A 19,292-nucleotide genomic window follows, 5' to 3' on the forward strand; every position below is an offset into this window, starting at 1 on the left:
CCGCAAAGGTGGAAAGATTTATTAACTTCCACAGGAATGAGAAAGTTCCAATGGAACCTAGATTGACTGACAAGAACATCCCTTACGCTGATGCCCTTCGAAGTAGTAAATGGTCCAACAGAGGGGAAAGTTCATTCAATGCAGAAGTCACATTGAAGGGGGGAGTAGTTTGCATTAATGACGGAACCAACAAACAAAATGAAGTTCTTAGTAGAAGTTTGGTTGGCAACTTCAAGGATGTGGATACACCATCCCTCTCAGAGATTAGAAGATGGTCCTCTAGCATGTGGAAGCAAATCTTTGGGCTGAACATTTATGAAATGGGAAATAAAATTTTCCTATTTGAGTTTTCCTCGAAAGCAACCACAGAACAAGTGATGAATGGTGATTGGCTTTGGATACAAATGCACATCAGGTTCCAGTGGTGGAGCCCTACGGTTGGAGCAATCGAAGAAAAAGCAAAACCTAATTCAACATGGATTAGAATTGTTGGCCTGCCCTTCCATCTTTGGTCGCAGAAAAGTTTCAAGGCCATTGGAGATTTTTGTGGCGGCTGTGGATAGAAACAGAGGAAGAAACACAACTAAGAAATCATCTTAAGTGGGCCAGAATCAAAATCCTTGGAGATGGAACATCTATCCCAAAGGAAGTGACTATCGAGAGTGGTAGATTTTTCTTCACAACTCAGATCTGGGCAGAAGTGCCAGTGAGATTTCACGTTGGAGAAGGGGAAGAAGAAGGGGTCCAAGTCTTGGACCAGCATATATTGAGGGAAAACACAACCGGTAAAGAAACAACTCATAACAGCCTATCTCTTAAAAAGTTAGTGCTCCCAGCACGTGTGCCCCCACGCGAGGAACTTTTTGAAAAAAAATTGGGCCAGTCCAACATATCTTATGCTGAAGACGCAAATAGAGGCCCAAATTTTCTCTCTTTGGACCAAACTCGGTTTTCCCAACCATCAGTCTCTTTTAATAAACACATGGTTACACATGAAGCTCTCAAATCCCCCTCTAAAGAGCTGAACGATCTTAAAACTTTGGCTTCTAATTTCTTAGAAGCGCTGAAAGACTGGGAGTCATCTGCAACAGAAATTGGAAACGTCAAGAAGATTGCAAACACCACAAAAAACAAAGAGGCTCGCACGCAGAATGAGCAAAGCACAAAGATTAATGAAATTGACCAGAATGTTGAATCTCCTAAGTTCTCAGAAGGAAAAGGAACAGATGAAGACACCTCTGAGGCAGAAACGATAGGAACAAACATGCAGCTACAACAAATTCATGATGTTGAACCTATAGCCACACATAATCTGATTGACCACGAGGAAACCGAAACAGAGGCATCAAATTGGGTAAATTCCCACATTCTAGAACTGAGCAATACTTACGGGGTAGCTTTTGAAGGCTTTGAAAAGGAGACTCTAGCACTCCTCATGAAGATTGATGAGAGAAAGGTTGCATTGGACAAAAAGGGCCAAGGGAAATCAAGCACGACACCGAAAAGCTGGTGAAAAATCTTCAATCTAGTCTTAATAAAGAGGTAGAAGGTGGTCGGAGTATAGGGAGAGTTCTCAGTTTGACCTTTAATGAAAATTAATCTTGTCACTTGGAATGTAAGGGGACTTAACAGTACTTCCAGTAGAAATCTTGTTAAGTGCTCTTTACAGAAGTGGAAGGCGGATGTATACTGCTTTCAAGAAACTAAGGTGAGTAAGGATGTGGAGGGTATTGCAAAGCAACTATGGTCATGTAGATGGATGAGATGTGGCTACATAGAAGCTAATGGTAGCAGTGGGGGGATATTGGTTATGTGGGATAGTAGAATTTGGGTTGGTACCATGATGGAAATAGGGCAACACTCGATAACATACAAGTTTGTCTCGGTGCAAAACTCTTTTACTTGGTATCTCACTGGGGTTTATGCACCCCATACCAGAGGTGAAAAGTTAGAATGTTGGAAGAAATTCAGCAGTGAAGGAACTGTGTGAAGGTCCTTGGATTTCCTGTGGGGACTTTAATACAGTCAGATACATAGAGAAAGAAGAGGATGCAATAGGATCACAAATGTTATGTCTGATTTCTCTAAGTGGATAGAAGATATGGAGCTTCATGATCCCCACTTGAATGGGGGGAAATTCACATAGTTCAGGGGAGTCAATCACCAAAGTGCTGCCAGGTTAGATAGATTTCTCTATTCCATGGAGTGGGAGGAAGCTTTTAAAAATATCAGCCAGAAGATACTACCTATAGTGATTTCTGATCATATCCCGATTATGCTTGAATGTGGGAACTCGGAGCAGAAAAGCTCTTACTTTAAGTTTGAAAACTGGTGGCTCAATGTGGAAGGCATCAATGATATGGTACAGGGATGGTGGAATGGGTTTGTGGTGGAAGGTTGTCCAGATTACAAATTTAGCATCAAGCTAAAGATGTTGAAACAAAAACTCAAAGAATGGAGTAAAACAACCTTCGGTGAGTTTACCAATAAGAGGAACAACTTGTTAGAGGAGCTGGCTGAAATTGATAGAACTCAAGATGACAGGGACTTGACTGAAGATGAAATGATGGTAAGAGCAACAATATTAGTGGAATTGGAGGTACTGGCCAAGAATGAGGAGGCTAGTTGGGGGCAGAAATCAAGAGTTTTATGGTTAAAACAAGAAGATAACAATACTAAATTTTTCCAACGAATAGCAACAGCTCACAGAAGATACAATACTATTGATAGGTTGGTGGTAAGGGGGGAGGAAGTTCAGGACCCTGCAGGTGGCCATGATCGATTTTTACAAAGATCTATATACAGAATCAGAGACATGGAGACCTTCTTTTGAGCTTTTGGACTGTCCAAAAGTTTCTCGAGAGGAACAAGAGTGGTTAGAGAGGCCTTTTACAGAAGCAAAAGTACTACAAATTGTTAAGCAATGTGATGGAGATAAAGCTCCAAACCCGGATGGTTTTACCCTAAATTTCTTCAAAAAATGTTGGGAAATATTGAGAGAAGACCTGATGCAGACTGTCCAGAACTTTCATCATAATGAGATCTTTGAGAAATCTTTTAATGCCACCTTCATAGCTCTAATTCCAAAAAAGACAGGAGCAGAAGAATTAAAAGATTTTAGACCTATTAGCTTGATAGGAGGAGTGTACAAAATCATCTCTAAACTTATCACTGAAAGGTTGAAAACTGTCATGGGGAAATTGGTAGATGAACACCAAATGGCCTTTTTGAAAGGAAGGCAGATTCTAGATGCAGCTATGTTGGCCAATGAACTGGTGGACTCTAGGGTGAAACAAAAGATACCTGGAATTCTGTGTAAGCTTGACATTGAGAAGGCCTATGACCGTGTCAATTGGAATTTCCTTCTTAAAATTCTAAAAGATATGGGGTTTGGCAACAAATGGATCAAATGGATCAGATTTTGCATATCCAATGTGAAATTTTCACTCATCATAAATGGGAGCACTGAAGGTTTTTTTAAGTCCCAAAGGGGATTGAGGCAGGGAGACCCTATATCTCCCTTTCTATTTTTACTGGCAATGGAAGGATTAAATCACATGATAAGGATTGCAAATGGAAAAGGATGGTTGAAGGGTTTCAGTGCTCAAACAGTCAGGGGAGATGCTTTGGAGGTTATACATCTCCTGTATGCAAATGACTCATTAGTTCTTTGTGAAGCTGAGGAGATTCAAATCAGGCACCAGGGGCGGCTCAACATAATTTGTGGCCTAAAGCAAAATTTTTATTAGAGGCCTAAAATCTATATAACTTTTATCTATATCTATTTATTTTGCTAATTTTCTAGATATAAATTACTACTTAATCTCTTTTATATAAATGATTTTTCAAACACTTTTTTAAAATTATTAGTTTTAAGTAAGATTTTTATCAATTCAACATTGAAAAACATCTTTTGTTGAGACAATTATTATATGAATTATTAACACAATTTTATAAGTAATAAGTTAATAAACTTTAAAGATAAGAGTTAGAATCATAGCATTTGATTCAAAAAGTTGATAACTTAGTATACCTACTTTAATATGAAAATTAACAAATACATTAAAAAAAAAGAATTTGTAATGCACTTTGTTCAACACTTTTCGACTATTGATCCATATTTTTGAGAGTGTATTACTCTAACTATCAAAGATTTGAAGAAATAGAGTGCAAAAAGAGTTACAAAGGATAAATAATGTGAGTGTTAACGAAGAAAATGGAAGAATACGAAACAATGGTTTATTAATTTCATCTATTTGAATGGGGTTAAGATACATAATTTTTTATTTATAAAAAATTTGAGGCCCCCAAAAATTGGGGGCCTAAGGCCAATGCCTAAAATTATATAGGCAAGAGCCGGCCCTGTCAGGCACCTAAGGGCAATTCTCACCATTTTTCGAAGGTATTTCTGGATTACATGTTAACTGGAATAAGAGTTCCCTCTTTCCTATCAATCAAGTTGACAATATGCAATCCTTAGCCGAGACTCTCGGTTGCCAGGTAGCTTCCCTACCTACAAAATTCCTTGGAATGCAACTGGGAGCTAAGAACAAAGAGTTGGAAGTCTGGAATGAAGTGTTGGAAAGATGTGAAAAGAAGCTTACAAGATGGAAGAGTCAATATTTATCCCTTGGAGGGAGGTTGACACTCATTAAATTTGTGTTGGATGGCCTTCCCACTTCTATGATGAGTCTTTTCCCAATACCTAAAATCATTGAAAAGAGAATCAATCAACTGAGAAGATCTTTTATCTGGCAAGGAAACAAGGAGAAGAGAGGGTACAACCTGGTGAAGTGGGATATCCTAACACTCAACAAAAAACAAGGGGGCCTAGGTATAAAGAATCTCAGCAAACAGAATGCATGCCTACTACAAAAATGGTTATGGAGATTTTGCATAGAAGATATGGCTCTGTGGAGAAGGTTCATCACAGAAAAATATGGGCTGCTCAATCAGTGGACAACTGAGGAAGTTTTGGGTACTTTTGGGTGTAGTGTATGGAAAACCATCAGGAGATTATGGACAAAATTCAACGTCAATATTTCATTCAGAGTGGGTGATGGAGTGAAGATTGATTTTTGGAATGAGCTTTGGATAGGTGATGATACTCTAAGAAGCACTTTTGCTCAACTATACATCATTAGCCTAAAAAATATGCCACTGTATCTCAGGTTTGGAGCCAGCAAGGGTGGAACCTGATTTTTAGAAGAGCTTTGAATGACTGGGAAATTGATGGAGTAGCAGGCCTGCTTCAGGTTTTAAACTCCTTTTCAAGTATCTCTATGGGGCCAGACAAACCAGTTTGGAGTCTACACAGTAGAGGTTTTTTTACCATAAAATCTTGCTACTGGAAGATGAACAACAGGCAATCTTTGATAGATATATGGCCCTGGAAGTTAATTTGGAAAGTCAAAAGTCCACTGAAAGTTTCATGTTTCACTTGGCTTGTGATCAGAAGAGCATGTCTAACTCATGAGGTGTTACAAAGAAGAGGTTTACATATTTGCTCAATGTGCTTTATGTGTGATCAGGAAACAGAGGTAAATAGTCATTTGTTTCTACACTGCAAAACAGCTGCAAATATGTGGAACATGTTCTTACGTATTCTGGGAGTAAATTGGGTAATGCCTAAAACCACCCTGGAGCTACTCAACAGTTGGAAAGGAATTGGAAGAAGAGGGCAGAGCGAAGATTGGTGGATGAACATTCCAATTTGTATCTGGTGGACTTTATGGAAGGAAAGAAATACCAGATGTTTTGAAGGCAAAAGCTGGAACGCACAGAAGATCAAAATGAAATGCCTAAGCCTTTTATTTTTTTGGTGTAAACAGAATATAGTGGGGGAGGTAGTAACTCTAGTTGATTTCATAGGCAAATTGTAAATCTTTTTAGTTTTTGTGAAGAATGTGTCCCACCCATTGTGGGTTGTAAGTGCCCCAACTCATCATTCTTTTGATGATGATTTTTTGTGAATACAAAGTTACTTTCTCAAAAAAAAGAGACAAAATACAGAGAAACATTACAAAGCAGAAAAAGTTTGCACAACGAGACTCTAAAAGCTCCTTTGTTACGATAATACAAAACTATTAAGTTAGTGCACTCGTGTTTATCTTTATTTTGATACTTAGGGGCCTCTTGAATTCTCTTTTTCCCTATTTCTTTCTAGAAGTTGTGGAATATGGCATTTATTATTTGTTAGAACAGACAAAAATATTACAAAACATATTTTCTTTTTTTTTTGCAGTATAGAGAAAAACAGAGCAAACTAAAGAAAATAATAGCAGCATGTTGAAGAACTGAAAAAAATAGAGAAGAGAAAAAAGAGTAACCCAGCACCAGCAGTGCAGTTGAGTAGCAGCAGAGAAAATAGAGATATGAAGAAGAGGAGAAGATAGAAAAAAAGATGAGAAGAGAAGAACTTACCTTGAAGAGAAGTCACATGCTCCGAGCGGCGAGCAGTCGAACTCTAAGCAGATGTTTAGGAAGAGAAGTCGCATGAGTAAGTTTTTGCAAAATTTTATTATAAAACCCATCGCAGCAGTCGAACTTGCTAATACGCGCCTTCCATTCCTTTCTCTCTTCTCGCTTTAGTCGTAGAAGCGCACACTTTTTCTTTTATGCCTCGCTTCGGGGAAGAAAAGCGATAGAGGTGAACTACGCCTTGTCCAACATTCCGCCCATACAACAAAGTTGGTCAAACTCTATAGAACTTGCCTTTAAGTTTTGGTGGCACCTTCTCTTAATCACACAAGACTTCATAAGCGAACCTCTATTTCATCCACTTTGCAACAATACAATGTGTGATATCATTCCCGTTTCTTTAGATAATAGACCCAAGATACTTGGTACTTCCTCTCTTTTGGATGTCTTGGTATCAAGCCTCGCTTCCATGTGAGTCTCATGGTTACGTTAGTGAACTTGCACCCAAAGTATTATGTCTTGATCATGCTCAACCTGAACCCTTTAGACTCTGCAGTTTGTCTTCAAACCTATAGCTTAGCGTTAACTCCGACGTGAGTCTCGTCAATTAGAATTATGTCATCCACAAATAACATACATCACGGACCTCAACTTAGTACCATGTCAATTCATCAATCATCAAAGCAAATAAAAACAAGCTAAAAGTTGATCCCTCGTGCAACCCCATCATAATTAGGAAATGCTCTGAGTCTCCTCTCACTGTCCTTATCCTGATCTTGGTTCCAACATAAATGTCCTTGATCATACGCCATAGGTAAGCTTCTAGCCTCCACACATCTCCATAAGACCTCTTTTGGGACTTTGTTGTATGCATTTTCTAGGTAAATGATCCTCTTCCGCTCTATACAGTTCTGCCAGTCTCCTTAAAAGATGAATGACTTTTGTAGTCGAGTGCCCTAACATGAATCTATATTGATTCTCGAAAATAAACATACCCCTCCTCACCTTCATTTTTACCACCCTCTCCAAACTTTCATAATGTAGCTTAGCAGCTTGATACTCCTATAGTTGTTGTGATTAAGAAATGTCACCTTTGTTCTTGTACAAATGGATCATTGTACTCCACATCCATTCTTTAGCCTTTCTCACAATATTAAAAACGATATTAAACAACCTAGTCTGTGACTCCATACATGTCCTACCCACCGTCTTCAAAAATTCCATCGGGATCTCATCAGGCTCGTTCGCTCTTCCCTGTGCACCCTACAAATAGCACCCTTAACCTTTTCAACCTTAACCTTTTCAACCTTTATACACCTACAATACCCAAAATCGTGACACCTCTCAGAGTGCACTATATCTCCCACAAGAATGTCCTCCGCTTCATTCAAGAGTATATAGAAGTATGACTATCAACTTCGTCTAATGAGTGTCACCTAAACCAGTACTTCGTCGACCTCGTCCTTGATGCACGTCACTTGGTCCAGGTCACGTGCCCTCCTCTCTATCGCATTGGCTAGCTTGTACAATTTCTTCTCTGTTTTTTCCCCTAATTCTACATACAAGAGTTCAAAAGTTATAGTGATATTCTACATATTATGTAATATGCATGTGTAATACATTTTCTTAAAACAAGGAAAACCCATAGCCACCCCTTTGGGTGCGCGCAGGATAAAAACCCCCGCTCCTATGCATGTGTAATACATTAGTAATCTTAAATAGGAAATAAATATTTTTACATCACCAAGCATGATGAGATGATCTTAAATGAAGCAAAATAACGAAGAATCATAGAGTCGCCCCAACTTGCTTGAAGTGAGGCATAAATAGTGGTTGTTATTTGGAAGTTAATAAGCATGACATAAAGAACACTCCATGTCTAGATACATGAAATTTCGTCAATGGGGACATAAATGCGCAAGCATGGTAAGATGGAAAATGCATGACAAAGAAAAATCCATGTGATACACGAAATTCTGTCAATGGTGACATATAAATGCATAAGCATGGTAATACTGAAAAAGCGTGACATAAAGAAAAATCCATATGGCTGATACACGAAATTCTGTCAATGGTGACATATAAATGTGCAAGCATGGTAAGATGGAAAAATCAGTATGTCGTTGCTGCATCTTAGTAGCAGGGAAACTCTCACTTAAAAAAGGAAACATTCATAACCGAGTAGATTAAACAATAAAACGGTTGCTAAGACCATAATAGGATAACTGCATTTCAAGAACAAGGAAATCTTGTTAAGATGAGACAGTATCATCTTACCAAAAAATTGTGAATCGAGTTTTCAGGACTAATTTTGAGATAAGGACCTCTTAAATTGACAGTAAAACTGCCAAGAAAAACATGAGAAACATTCATGATTTGGCAACTCACTAAGGTGTGCTCAAACAGACTATTGGGAAGTTTTTGGAAATTGATTTTCTTTTCGTTTCTTTCTGAAAAAGAAGGTTATGAAACAGTAAATTCATTTACGAGAAGAGGGTCAAATTGATAATATTTAGAATTTGGGGGTAAATGGAGAAGTTGGTTCAATTTTGGTTTGAGTAAAAGAAAACCGACAAGTTTTTTTTGTTTTGTTTTCTTTTTGAAAATGTTTGTTTGTTCTTCTAGAAAACAATTTGTCCTGATAATCAAACAAACGTGCTTTGTTCGTTTTAAAATCCTATATTACTAGGGAAACATTGCCTTAAGATGCTTGAGCTTTTTTTTTTTAAGTTTAAAAAAAAAGATGCTTGAGCTTTTTGCAAACCGCACAGTACATTGGTTTTTGGGTGCACCAGAATATCAGAATCAAGGAGCCAAAGAGGGTGTTTGGATTGACTTAAAAGTTGGTCAAACTTACTTTTAAGTCAGTTTTTTACTTCGGAAAGTGTTTGGCAAATATAAAAAATAACTTAAAATAAGTCAAAAATAACTTAAAATAAGTTGGGGAGTGTTTGGAAAGATCAAAAAAGACTTAAAATAAGTTTAAAATGACTTAAAATAAAGTCAAAACCAAAAGTAGATCTCCCCTACTTTTTATTTATTGACTTAAAAGTCATTTCAGTTTGACTTTTTGACTTAAAAGCTACTTTTTTTTAAGCCAATCCAAACGGGTTCAAAGTCCTAAAGAGTATTTCCAAGGAAATAGCCAGCTCTATGTTAATACCTGTATCTTCTTAATTTAATTCAAAAGTTGAGGCATACTTACCAAATAAGAAATTTATCCAATTATCAGTCACGGAGCCACCTGTATGGACTTCAACTCTCACCTGCAGAGTAGTAATGAAACCATCTTATATTTAGGCAAGACGGTCGATTTGATTATTGTACTAGTGCAAGGGGAAATGGATGTAAAAAAGCATTATTGGAAAGAAATTGAATGTACTAGTTCTTTTCTGGATGTAAAAAAGCATTATTGGAAAGAAATTGAAGTTAATGAAAAATCTATCATAATTCATCTATTTCCATAAAAGGACCAGCTGTAGTCTACCAAATTCTTATCTGTCTATATATACTGTGACCCATCACCTCACTCAGACATTTTAGATTTTGAGAGCAAATCGAACTCTAACGGTTAGCAGCAGCAAATTCAACCTGATTTAAACTGAATCATTCATAATCAGATCTTATGGGTAGACAAGGTCCATGTCTCCATTGTGGCATCAAGCGTAAGTTCTATTCACCACCTATATCCCATCTTTTATGTTTATCAATAATCTCATGCTTTACAGGATACTTGATTCAGTTATGCTTAAGATTTATGTGCCTGATGTTCAGCAAATAAATTTTGAAGACTCACATGCATAAACACTGAATACCTAAATTTCCATAAAATGGTGCATCTGTTAAAAAATAAAACATAGAGTACATCTGCCATTAGTCTAACTGGAACTGAGGTCATTTAGGATGAATTGTGGATAGAAAATCTTAATTGTCAATGATCATTGTGCTTTAGTTTCTGACCTGTAAGAATTTTATTCATATTTATCCCAGTTTAAACACTAATTAATTTTGAACTCAAACAGAAACCCCCCATTGGAGACCTGGGCCACCTGAAAAACCAGTGCTCTGCAATGCATGTGGAACAAGGTGGAGCGTTAGGGGGACACTATATAACTATATTCCCAGACATGCAAACAGAGCAACACAGAGCTATCAGTTACCTTCTGAGATGAACCCGCATCTCTTATATTTTGATGACCAAAAGCAAGAAGTTGGAGTAGAGGTTTCTGGACAGGAGGGATCTTCAGCTTGTCTTGAAGAGCAAAGGAATAACATACCAATCTCAGTCAACTGCATGCAGATGGAAGAAACAAATGGTATAATACTTTCACATATATAGAGAGCTCTTAAATTGTCTCAGCAAATATGATGCATGTTCTGAATCAAATCCTTTCTTAAGCGTACGAGTATTAAGAAAGTGGAAACTAATATCTTCCTACTCAATTTTTGGCCAATTTCTTTCTTCCCCTGTCCAAGTGGTTGTTTTATGTTGGTATCTAATATTCAAAAGAATCATTTACACCATGAGCTCTAAGACAACTTGATAAGCGTGTATCAAGATTCACGACACATGAATTTATTTTTATGCCGGAAATTCCTTTCGTTTTCTGATTACTGTGATGTGCTTGTCAAATTATGTAATGTCAAATCACATTCAGGATTTTACCAAATAAGCCGTAGGGAAGTAATTACTAGATGATACTCTACAAGCACAATCTTTGGTTTCTTTCTTGCTAAATGGTCATTTATTATAGTGTCTCCCCTAAATTTTGAGAACTAACTTTCCTTTACACAATGAACTGAAGTTAGGATTTTCAATAAAGATATGAACTGACCAATCCAACTATACTTTAACCATACAAATAATACTAGCTTGACCAAAATAAATTTTATTGTATTAATACCTTATTGTTTTATGTGCACTAACATTTACCTTTTGTTGGGAGAAGCAGACAAAGATCCTATCTGGAATCCTAACAGAGTCCCAAAAAGAAAGAGATCAGAGCTTATGCAACGCATTTTGTCACCTGTTGAAAGACTCCAGAGGCAACTTTATAATAGTCTACAGGAACCAGAATTTGAAAACATACCAGACGGTGGTGAAGATGCTACTCTCATTTATGCAAGGAACAAATACATTCCTCCTAATGAGATTGGTCTTGGAGCTATGCTGCTGGTATCACCAACTACTACTACAGAACGCTCGACGTCTCTATCTCCAATGGCAGAAGATAATGCCTGTTGCTCAATGAATGTTCCTGTAGAAAATTCAAATCTCTAAGTGAATTTTGAGGTGCATGCATAAGATTCAATAGGGCAGCCCGGTGCACTAAAGCTCCTGCTATGTGCGGGGGTCCTGGGAAGGCTCCGTTTTATTGGATGGAATTTCCATGAATTAGATATGTCAAATTATACTTTTTAGGTGCATTTAATATGTTAATTCCGATGGCTACCACCGTCTGCTTACCTATAAGTTTGTTAGTATTTTTGGACCTCGTGGTAGAATTAGATGTGTGACATCTCAAAGGGAATTTGACTTACATAAGCTTGTCATTACAACTTCAATGTCTTGCATTGTCCTTTGTTTCAGAAAAAACAATAATATAATGGATCACGTGGCTATGCAAAATGAAACTACTGGAACTGAGGGTGGAAAAGATTACTCCTTCTAAAACCCTTTTTTTCTAACTAGGAAAGCAGCAAATTATTGTTACCCGCCAAATAGGTTTTATTCACAACCTAATAGCTGAATCTTCTAATAAAGAACTTAGTATAATCCACACCATCAAATAAACACTGACCAAAATACAACTATCAAAAAATAAAGAATTTCAATACGGAATCTTGAATAAAGTTTCGACTAGAAAGAAAAGGGGCAAAAAAATTATTTGAATAGGCGTTGGGCTCCTCATCTTCCTCAATCCCTCTAATGCCATAAAGGGATATATACATGAAATTCTGTCAATGGTGGCATATAAATGCGCAATCATGGTAAGATGGAAAAAATAAGTGTCGTTGCTGCATCTCAGTAGCAGCAGGGAAACTCTCACCTAAAAAGGGGAAACATTCACAACCGAGTCGATTAAACAATAAAACGGTTGCTAAGACCATAATAGGATATCTGCATTACAAGAACAAGGAAATCTTTTTAAGATGAGTCAATATCAACATACCAAAAAATTATGAGTCTAGTTTTCAGGACTAATGTTAAGATAAGGCCCTCTTAAAGTGACATTAAAACTGCCAAGAAAAACATGAGAACATTCATGATTTGGCAACTCATTAAGGTGTGTTGAAACAGTCTATTGGGAAGTTTTTGGAAACTGATTTACTTTTCATTTCTTGTTGGAATAGAATGAAACAGTAAATTCATTTACAAGAAGAGAGTCAAAGTGATAATATTTAGAATTTGGGGATAATGTAGAAGTTGGTTCAATTTTGGTTTGAGTAAGAGAAAACCGACAAAAGCTTTTTTTTTTTTTGTTTTGTTTTCTTTTGAAAATGTTTGTTTGCTCTTCTAGAAAACAATTTTGTCCTGATAAGAAAACAAACGTCGTTTGTTCTTTTTAAAATCTTTTTTACTGGGCCAACATTGCCTTCAGAAGCTTGAGCTTTTGCAAATCCACAGTACTGTGGTTTTCGAGTGCACCAGAATATCAGAATAAAGCAGCCAAAGTCTTGAAGAAAATTTCCAAGGAAATAGCCAGCACTATGTTAATCCCAGTATCTTCTCAATTTAATTCACAAGTTGAGGCATACTCACCAAATAAGAAATTAAACCAATTATCAGTCAAGAAGCGACTTGTATGGACTTCAACTCTCACCTGCATAGTATTAATGAGACCATCTTATATTTAGGCAAAACGGTTGATTTGATTATTGTACTAGAGCAAGCGGAAATGGATGTAAAAAAACATTATTGGAAAGAAATTGAATGTAGTCATTCTTTTCTAGATCTGCGCAGACTCTTCACTTTTAATGTTGCACCCATGTCGGATTCTCCAAAAATAAACTACTATTGGCGAATCCGACACGCACCCATTGACATTTTTGAAGAGTCCGAGCAACATAGATTATACGTCCTTATTATTAGACAACTCTTTTATTTGCTCACTCTTAGATACTTGAATTATCATCTTGAAACTATTTAACACTTCCTTGACTTAAGATTCGTTAATTAATAAGCCTTGACCACTAGATTAAAGGCCAAAAAATATTAAGATTCACCAAATCCAGCTTTCACCCCACCCAGACCAAGCATCAAATCCCCACACCCTTTTCATTAGATAGAGAATCTAAGACTTCTCTCATTGGAGTTAAAGGTGTAAATAGTTCACAAATTACTGTAATCAAAGTTGATGAGCTGTCATAAGGGGAAAAAGAAAAATTCAGAATACATAAAATTTAATGAAAAAATCTATCATAATTAATATATTTCCATATAAGGGACCAGCTATAGTCTACCAAATTCTTATCTGTCTATATATATGCTGACCCGTCACCTCACTCAGGCATTTTAGATTTTGAGAGCAAATCGAACTCTAAAAGTTAGCAGCAGCAAATTCAACCTGATTTGAATTGAATAATTCACAATCAGATCTAATGGGTAGACAAGGTCCATGTCTCCATTGTGGCATCAAGCGTAAGTTCTATCCACCTCTGCCTCAAGTGTTACGTCATTTAAGTTACACGCGGAATACTTTATTTTAGTTTTGCTTAACCTGAAACTTTAGTCTTTGAGATCTGTTTCAAAACTTATAATTTTTCGTTAAATCCACCCTGTGTCTCGTTATTCTATACTATTTCTTCTGTAAATGGCATAAACCACAATCCCATCCATTGAATATATCGTGTCACTTCATCCATCACTAAGGCAAAAAGAAACAGGCTAAGGGTCGATCCCTAGTGCAACCCCATCATGACCGAAAAGTGTTCCAAACCTCCTCCCAATAATATTATGTGGTGGCACCCATGCTATAAAAAGGCTAAATGTAGCACTTGGGTAAATGTTTAGTTATTTACATAGAGGACTTGGAATCACTTCCTACTCAATACATTTTTTCCTTCTTTTTTTTAGTGGTGCACCCATGTTCTAGAAATCCTAGATTCATCAGTCTAAATCTGATTTTTCCTTAACAGATTGTGCAGCTCCTTATTGTTGCTTGCTTGTTAACTGATTTCCTTCATCTGATATTGCATTCGTGAATTTATTGCTGCGCCCTTACAAATACTACTGCATTTTTTTGTTCCCATTTTGAACAATATCTTTTCTATAGCTTAGTACTTCTATTTATTTTCGTCATTGAATTGTGTGACTGTCAATGTTAAGATTTAGGGTATTTGTCCTTCTCAAGAAGAAAAAAAAGTCCGTCTCAAAAAAACTGGCATTAGTGGCTTCAGGTTCAGGGTTTGATGTAGTTTATGGTCATGTACTTGATTGGCAGTGGGAGCGGAGGGCAGGGGTGGTAAGGGTACCAAGGGAGATCCTAGGTTGAGAGTTGGGTCTTGAAACATAGGGACTTTGACGAGGAAGTCGATAGAGTTAGTTAAGATTCTTATGAAGAGGAAGATCAATATAGCTTGTGTTCAAGTCAACAAAAGGGTAGGAATCAAGGCGAGGGTTGTAGATGGATTTAAGTTATATTACTCAAGAAGATCGAGGAGTAGAAATAGAGTACGCATTTAGTAGAGAAGGAACTCAAGGAGCAAGCGGTAGAGATTAAGAGGGTGAATGATAAGTTAATGTTCATTAAGCTAGCTTTGGGAGGGCTAACTATTAACTTAATTAGTGCACAAGTGCAGCAAACGGGTTTGGACAATGAGGTCAAAAAAACCTTCTTTGTTCTGGGAGGAGTTGGACGAGGTCGTGAGAGTTATCCCGTGTACTGAGAAACCAATTTTATGAGGGGATTTTAATAGTCACATAGGGACCACTTCGAGAGGATATGATGATGTACAAGGCACTTTCAGCTTTGGGGATAGAAATGGAGGATAGGAGTTTTGCTTCTATACTACGCAAAGCTATCGAGTTGATCATAGCTAATTCCAGTTTCTAAAAGAGGGAGGAGCACTTGGTGACCTTTTGTAGTGTGGTGGCTAAGATTCAGATAGATTCTTTGTTCCTTAGAAAATGTGATAGAGGTCTATGAAAGGACTGGATCAAGAGAGGGGATTACAACCCAACACTTAGGAAATTGGAGAGAAGTTAGTGGTTATGAGGAATTCAGAGAGTAGTGAGGACTCAAATAGTGTATGGGCTAGGACAACAAACTACATCAGAGAAGCAACAATAGAGGTGTAGGGGGTCTCGAAGGGTTATCCAGAGAGGCACAAAAGAAATTGGTGGTGGAACGAAGAGGTCCAAAGAACAATAAAAGCCAAGAAGGTTGCATACAAGACGTTAGTTAAAGCTTAGATGAGGAGGAATAATTAGAGGTTTAAGACGATGAAGAAGGAAAGCGAGCTAGTGGGGACGCAGTTAATATGTGGGCTAAAACAATTGACTGCATCAAGAAAGCAACAAGAGAGGTGGTAGGGAACTTGAGGGGTTACCCAAGTGGAGTAGTCTAGGGATAATAAGAAAGACTGACACATGGTGTTCTGGGGGAAATCGTACATGGTCTCCGGTGGTCAGGGCAGTGGCGTGCAGATCCACCGCTGAGGGGGGTTTATTGTTGAGTGCTAGAGAAAGAGATAGTCCCTGTTTAATATTATACCGTAATTACTGTCGGTTTAGATGGTAACATTCTTCCATAAAATAGCAAGCAAAAATATGCAGTCCGTCGAGAGATTAACTATTTTGCATGGTTCCTCAACATATCAAGCAAATCTTTTTCAATCTTTCTACCATCAAGCTCAAAGTTCAACTTTCTTGTATGGTTCCTTAACATGGTGATGAAAATGTGAATAAAGATACAGTTGAAGCATCCTAAAAGTCTATACATGTTTCACACAAGGAAATTTCCTCTTGTTTCTAATATTATACATACTCTAGTTTCATGACACTTCCATTCTCGTGCAATACATTCAATACCTTTTTTACAGAAAATCTTAATTGTCAATGATCATTGTGCTTTAGTTTCTGACCCGTAAGAATTTTATTCATATTTATCCCAGTTTAAACACTAATCAATTTTGAACTCAAACAGAAACCCGCCATTGGAGACCTGGGCCACCTGAAAAACCAGTGCTCTGCAATGCATGTGGATCAAGGTGGCGCAGGGGGACACTACATAACTATATTCCCAGACATGCAAACAGAGAAACACAGAGTTATCAGTTACCTTCTGAGAAGACGACTCGTCTCTTAGCGCGTGATGACCAAAGGCTAGAAGTTGGAGTAGTGGTTTCTGAACCGGAGGGATCTTCAGCTTGTCTTGGAGAGGAACTGAATAACATACCAAGCATAGTTTCAGCAGGATCATCCTCAGTCATCTGCATGCAGATGGAAGAAACAAATGGTAAAATACTTTCACATATATAGTGAGCACTTAACTTGTCTCAGTAAATATGATACATGTTCTGAATCAAATCCTTTCTTAAGCGTACAGGTTATAAAAAAATGGAAAACTAATATTTTCCTACTCAATTTCTAGCCAATTTCTTTCTTCTGTTTTGCATGATAGTAAGCGCAAAACTCTTAGGGGACGTTTGGTTGGGGAACGAGTTATCCCGGATTGTTATCCCACCCTCAATGTGGGATAAAAATAACACTAAAATCCCGGTATAGCTAATTCCGGGATTAGTTATACCATGATTTTATACCAACTAAACATGGGACAAGCTCATCCTAAAATTAATCACAAGATTAGTTATCCCATATTCCTCGTATCAAACGAGACCTTAGTCAAAGAAAATTATGGGATATGTGAAATTAGGCAACCAAATCATTGTAGATGCACCTTCCCAAAAAGTAATCCTGCAGTGCATATTATTCTGATTCAAAAGATTCCAACTACAAACTTCTCTTATTCTATTAATTAAAAATGGAAAAATTTGAATCACCCCCAACCCCAAAAGAAAGGAGCGGAAAACAGGGGAAGAATCTACAGATCCTACACAACAAATTTAACAGTGAGACAGAAAATTTTATCAGCATTCTCCCACTGTCCAAGTGGTTGTTTTATGTTGGTAACTAATACTCAAAAGAATCACGACACTTGGATTTATTTCTACGTAGGAAATTCCTGCCGTTTTCCAATTACTGTGATGTGCCTTTCAAATTATGTAATGTCAAATCACATTCAAGATTTTACCATATATGCCGTTGGGATGTAATTACTGTATGATACTCTACAACCACAATATTTGGTTTCTTTCTTGCTCATAGGCCATTAATTATAGCGTCTCCCCTAAATTTTGAAAATTAACTTCCCTTTTAACAATGAACTGAAATTAACAAATTTCAGGTAATTTGGATTTTCATTAAAGATATAGACTGACCATCCAACTATACCTTAACCATACAAATAATACTATCTTGAACAAAATAAAAATAAAAACTAATGTATTAGTACCTTATTGTTTTATGTGCACTAACATTTACCTTTTGTTGGGAGAAGCAGATAAAGATCCTTTCTGGAATCCTAACAGTGTCCCAAAAAGAAAGAGATCAAAGCTTAGACAACGCATTTTGTCACCTGTCGAAAGACTCCAGAGGCAACTTTATAACATTCTACAGGAACCAGAATTTGAAAATATACGAAACGGTGGTGAAGATGTTACTCTAATTTATGCAAGGAACAAATACATTCCTCCTAATGAGATTGGTCTTGGAGCTATGCTGCTCGTATCACCAACTACTACTACAGAATGCTCGACCTCTCTACCTCCAATAGCAGAAGATAACGCCTCTTGCTCAATGAATGTTCCTGTAGAAAATCCATATCAATAAGTGAATTTTGAGATACATGCATAAGATTCAACAGGGAAGCTCGGTGCACTAAGCTCCCGCTATGTGTGGGGTCCGGGGATGGTTCCGTTTTATTGGATGGAATTTTCATGAATTAGATATGTCAAATTCTACTTTTGAGGTGCATTTAATAAGTCAATTCCGATGTCTATCACTCTGTGCTTACCTACAAGTTTGTTAGTTTTTCTGGACCCCATTGTAGAATTACATTGTGACATCTCAAAGGGCATTTGACTTACATATGCGTGTCATTACAACTGTACTGTCTTGCATTATACTTTGTTTCAGGATAAACAATAATATACTGGATCATGTGGCTATGCAAAATGAAACTACTGGAAATGAGGGTGGAAAGAAAAATGGATCAATCCTCGCATACAGATTCCCATCAAACATATCTCTGAATGTGTCCATAGTTCTTGACATTATTAGTGGACATTTTGAGGGTGAAGATCTCCACCCGAAACAACATGGACATGTCTAGTTGTCTCTTGCTTGGGAGTTTGCAATTTTCTAATTTCTTTCCCTCGAAACGCAAAGTTAGTTGCTCTCTTTGTAGCACTTCCTATTATTGCCTAAACATTCTGTCCAAATTCAAAAGCCACACTTGCCTGCCACTCTGGGAAGCAAAATGATACTTAGGTTAGCTGTGGAATGGCGGAAAAGATTCTTGGAAATTCTTTCACCATCAAAATTTTCCGAACTATTTAGGAGTGTAACTCATTTTTCCCCACGAATATCTCAACTCCTACTCCATTCACTAATTGTTATCTATCTTTAATATTCAAAATATCAGTAAAACACCATACTCGTAAAACCTTCACCTTTCAACTGCTATCAAGTGTGAGTAAAACAACACAAATAATATTTAGACCAGTTTTCCCAAAATAACAATCCAATAAAAAGATTACTCCTTTTAAAACCCTTTTTTTTAACCAAGAAAGCAGCAAATTATTGTTAC

The 19,292-nt window shown here is 37.1% G+C and overlaps 1 long non-coding RNA gene across 1 annotated transcript in view; it reads right to left on the reverse strand.

Annotated features, from left to right (window-relative positions):
• Window positions 1-7,892: 7,892 nt before the first annotated feature.
• Window positions 7,893-19,292, reverse strand: part of LOC102591562 (uncharacterized) — a 22,302-nt gene continuing 10,902 nt past the window's right edge. The window contains exons 2-6 of the long non-coding RNA XR_367431.2: window positions 12,471-12,541; window positions 11,511-11,678; window positions 11,354-11,393; window positions 9,626-9,686; window positions 7,893-7,975 (exon numbers count right to left, since the gene is read on the reverse strand). This is a non-coding gene — a long non-coding RNA (uncharacterized lncRNA). The remainder of the gene's footprint in view (window positions 7,976-9,625; window positions 9,687-11,353; window positions 11,394-11,510; window positions 11,679-12,470; window positions 12,542-19,292) is intronic.

Source organism: Solanum tuberosum, unplaced genomic scaffold (assembly GCF_000226075.1).
Source record: "Solanum tuberosum cultivar DM 1-3 516 R44 unplaced genomic scaffold, SolTub_3.0 scf00105, whole genome shotgun sequence".
NCBI lineage: Eukaryota > Viridiplantae > Streptophyta > Magnoliopsida > Solanales > Solanaceae > Solanum > Solanum tuberosum.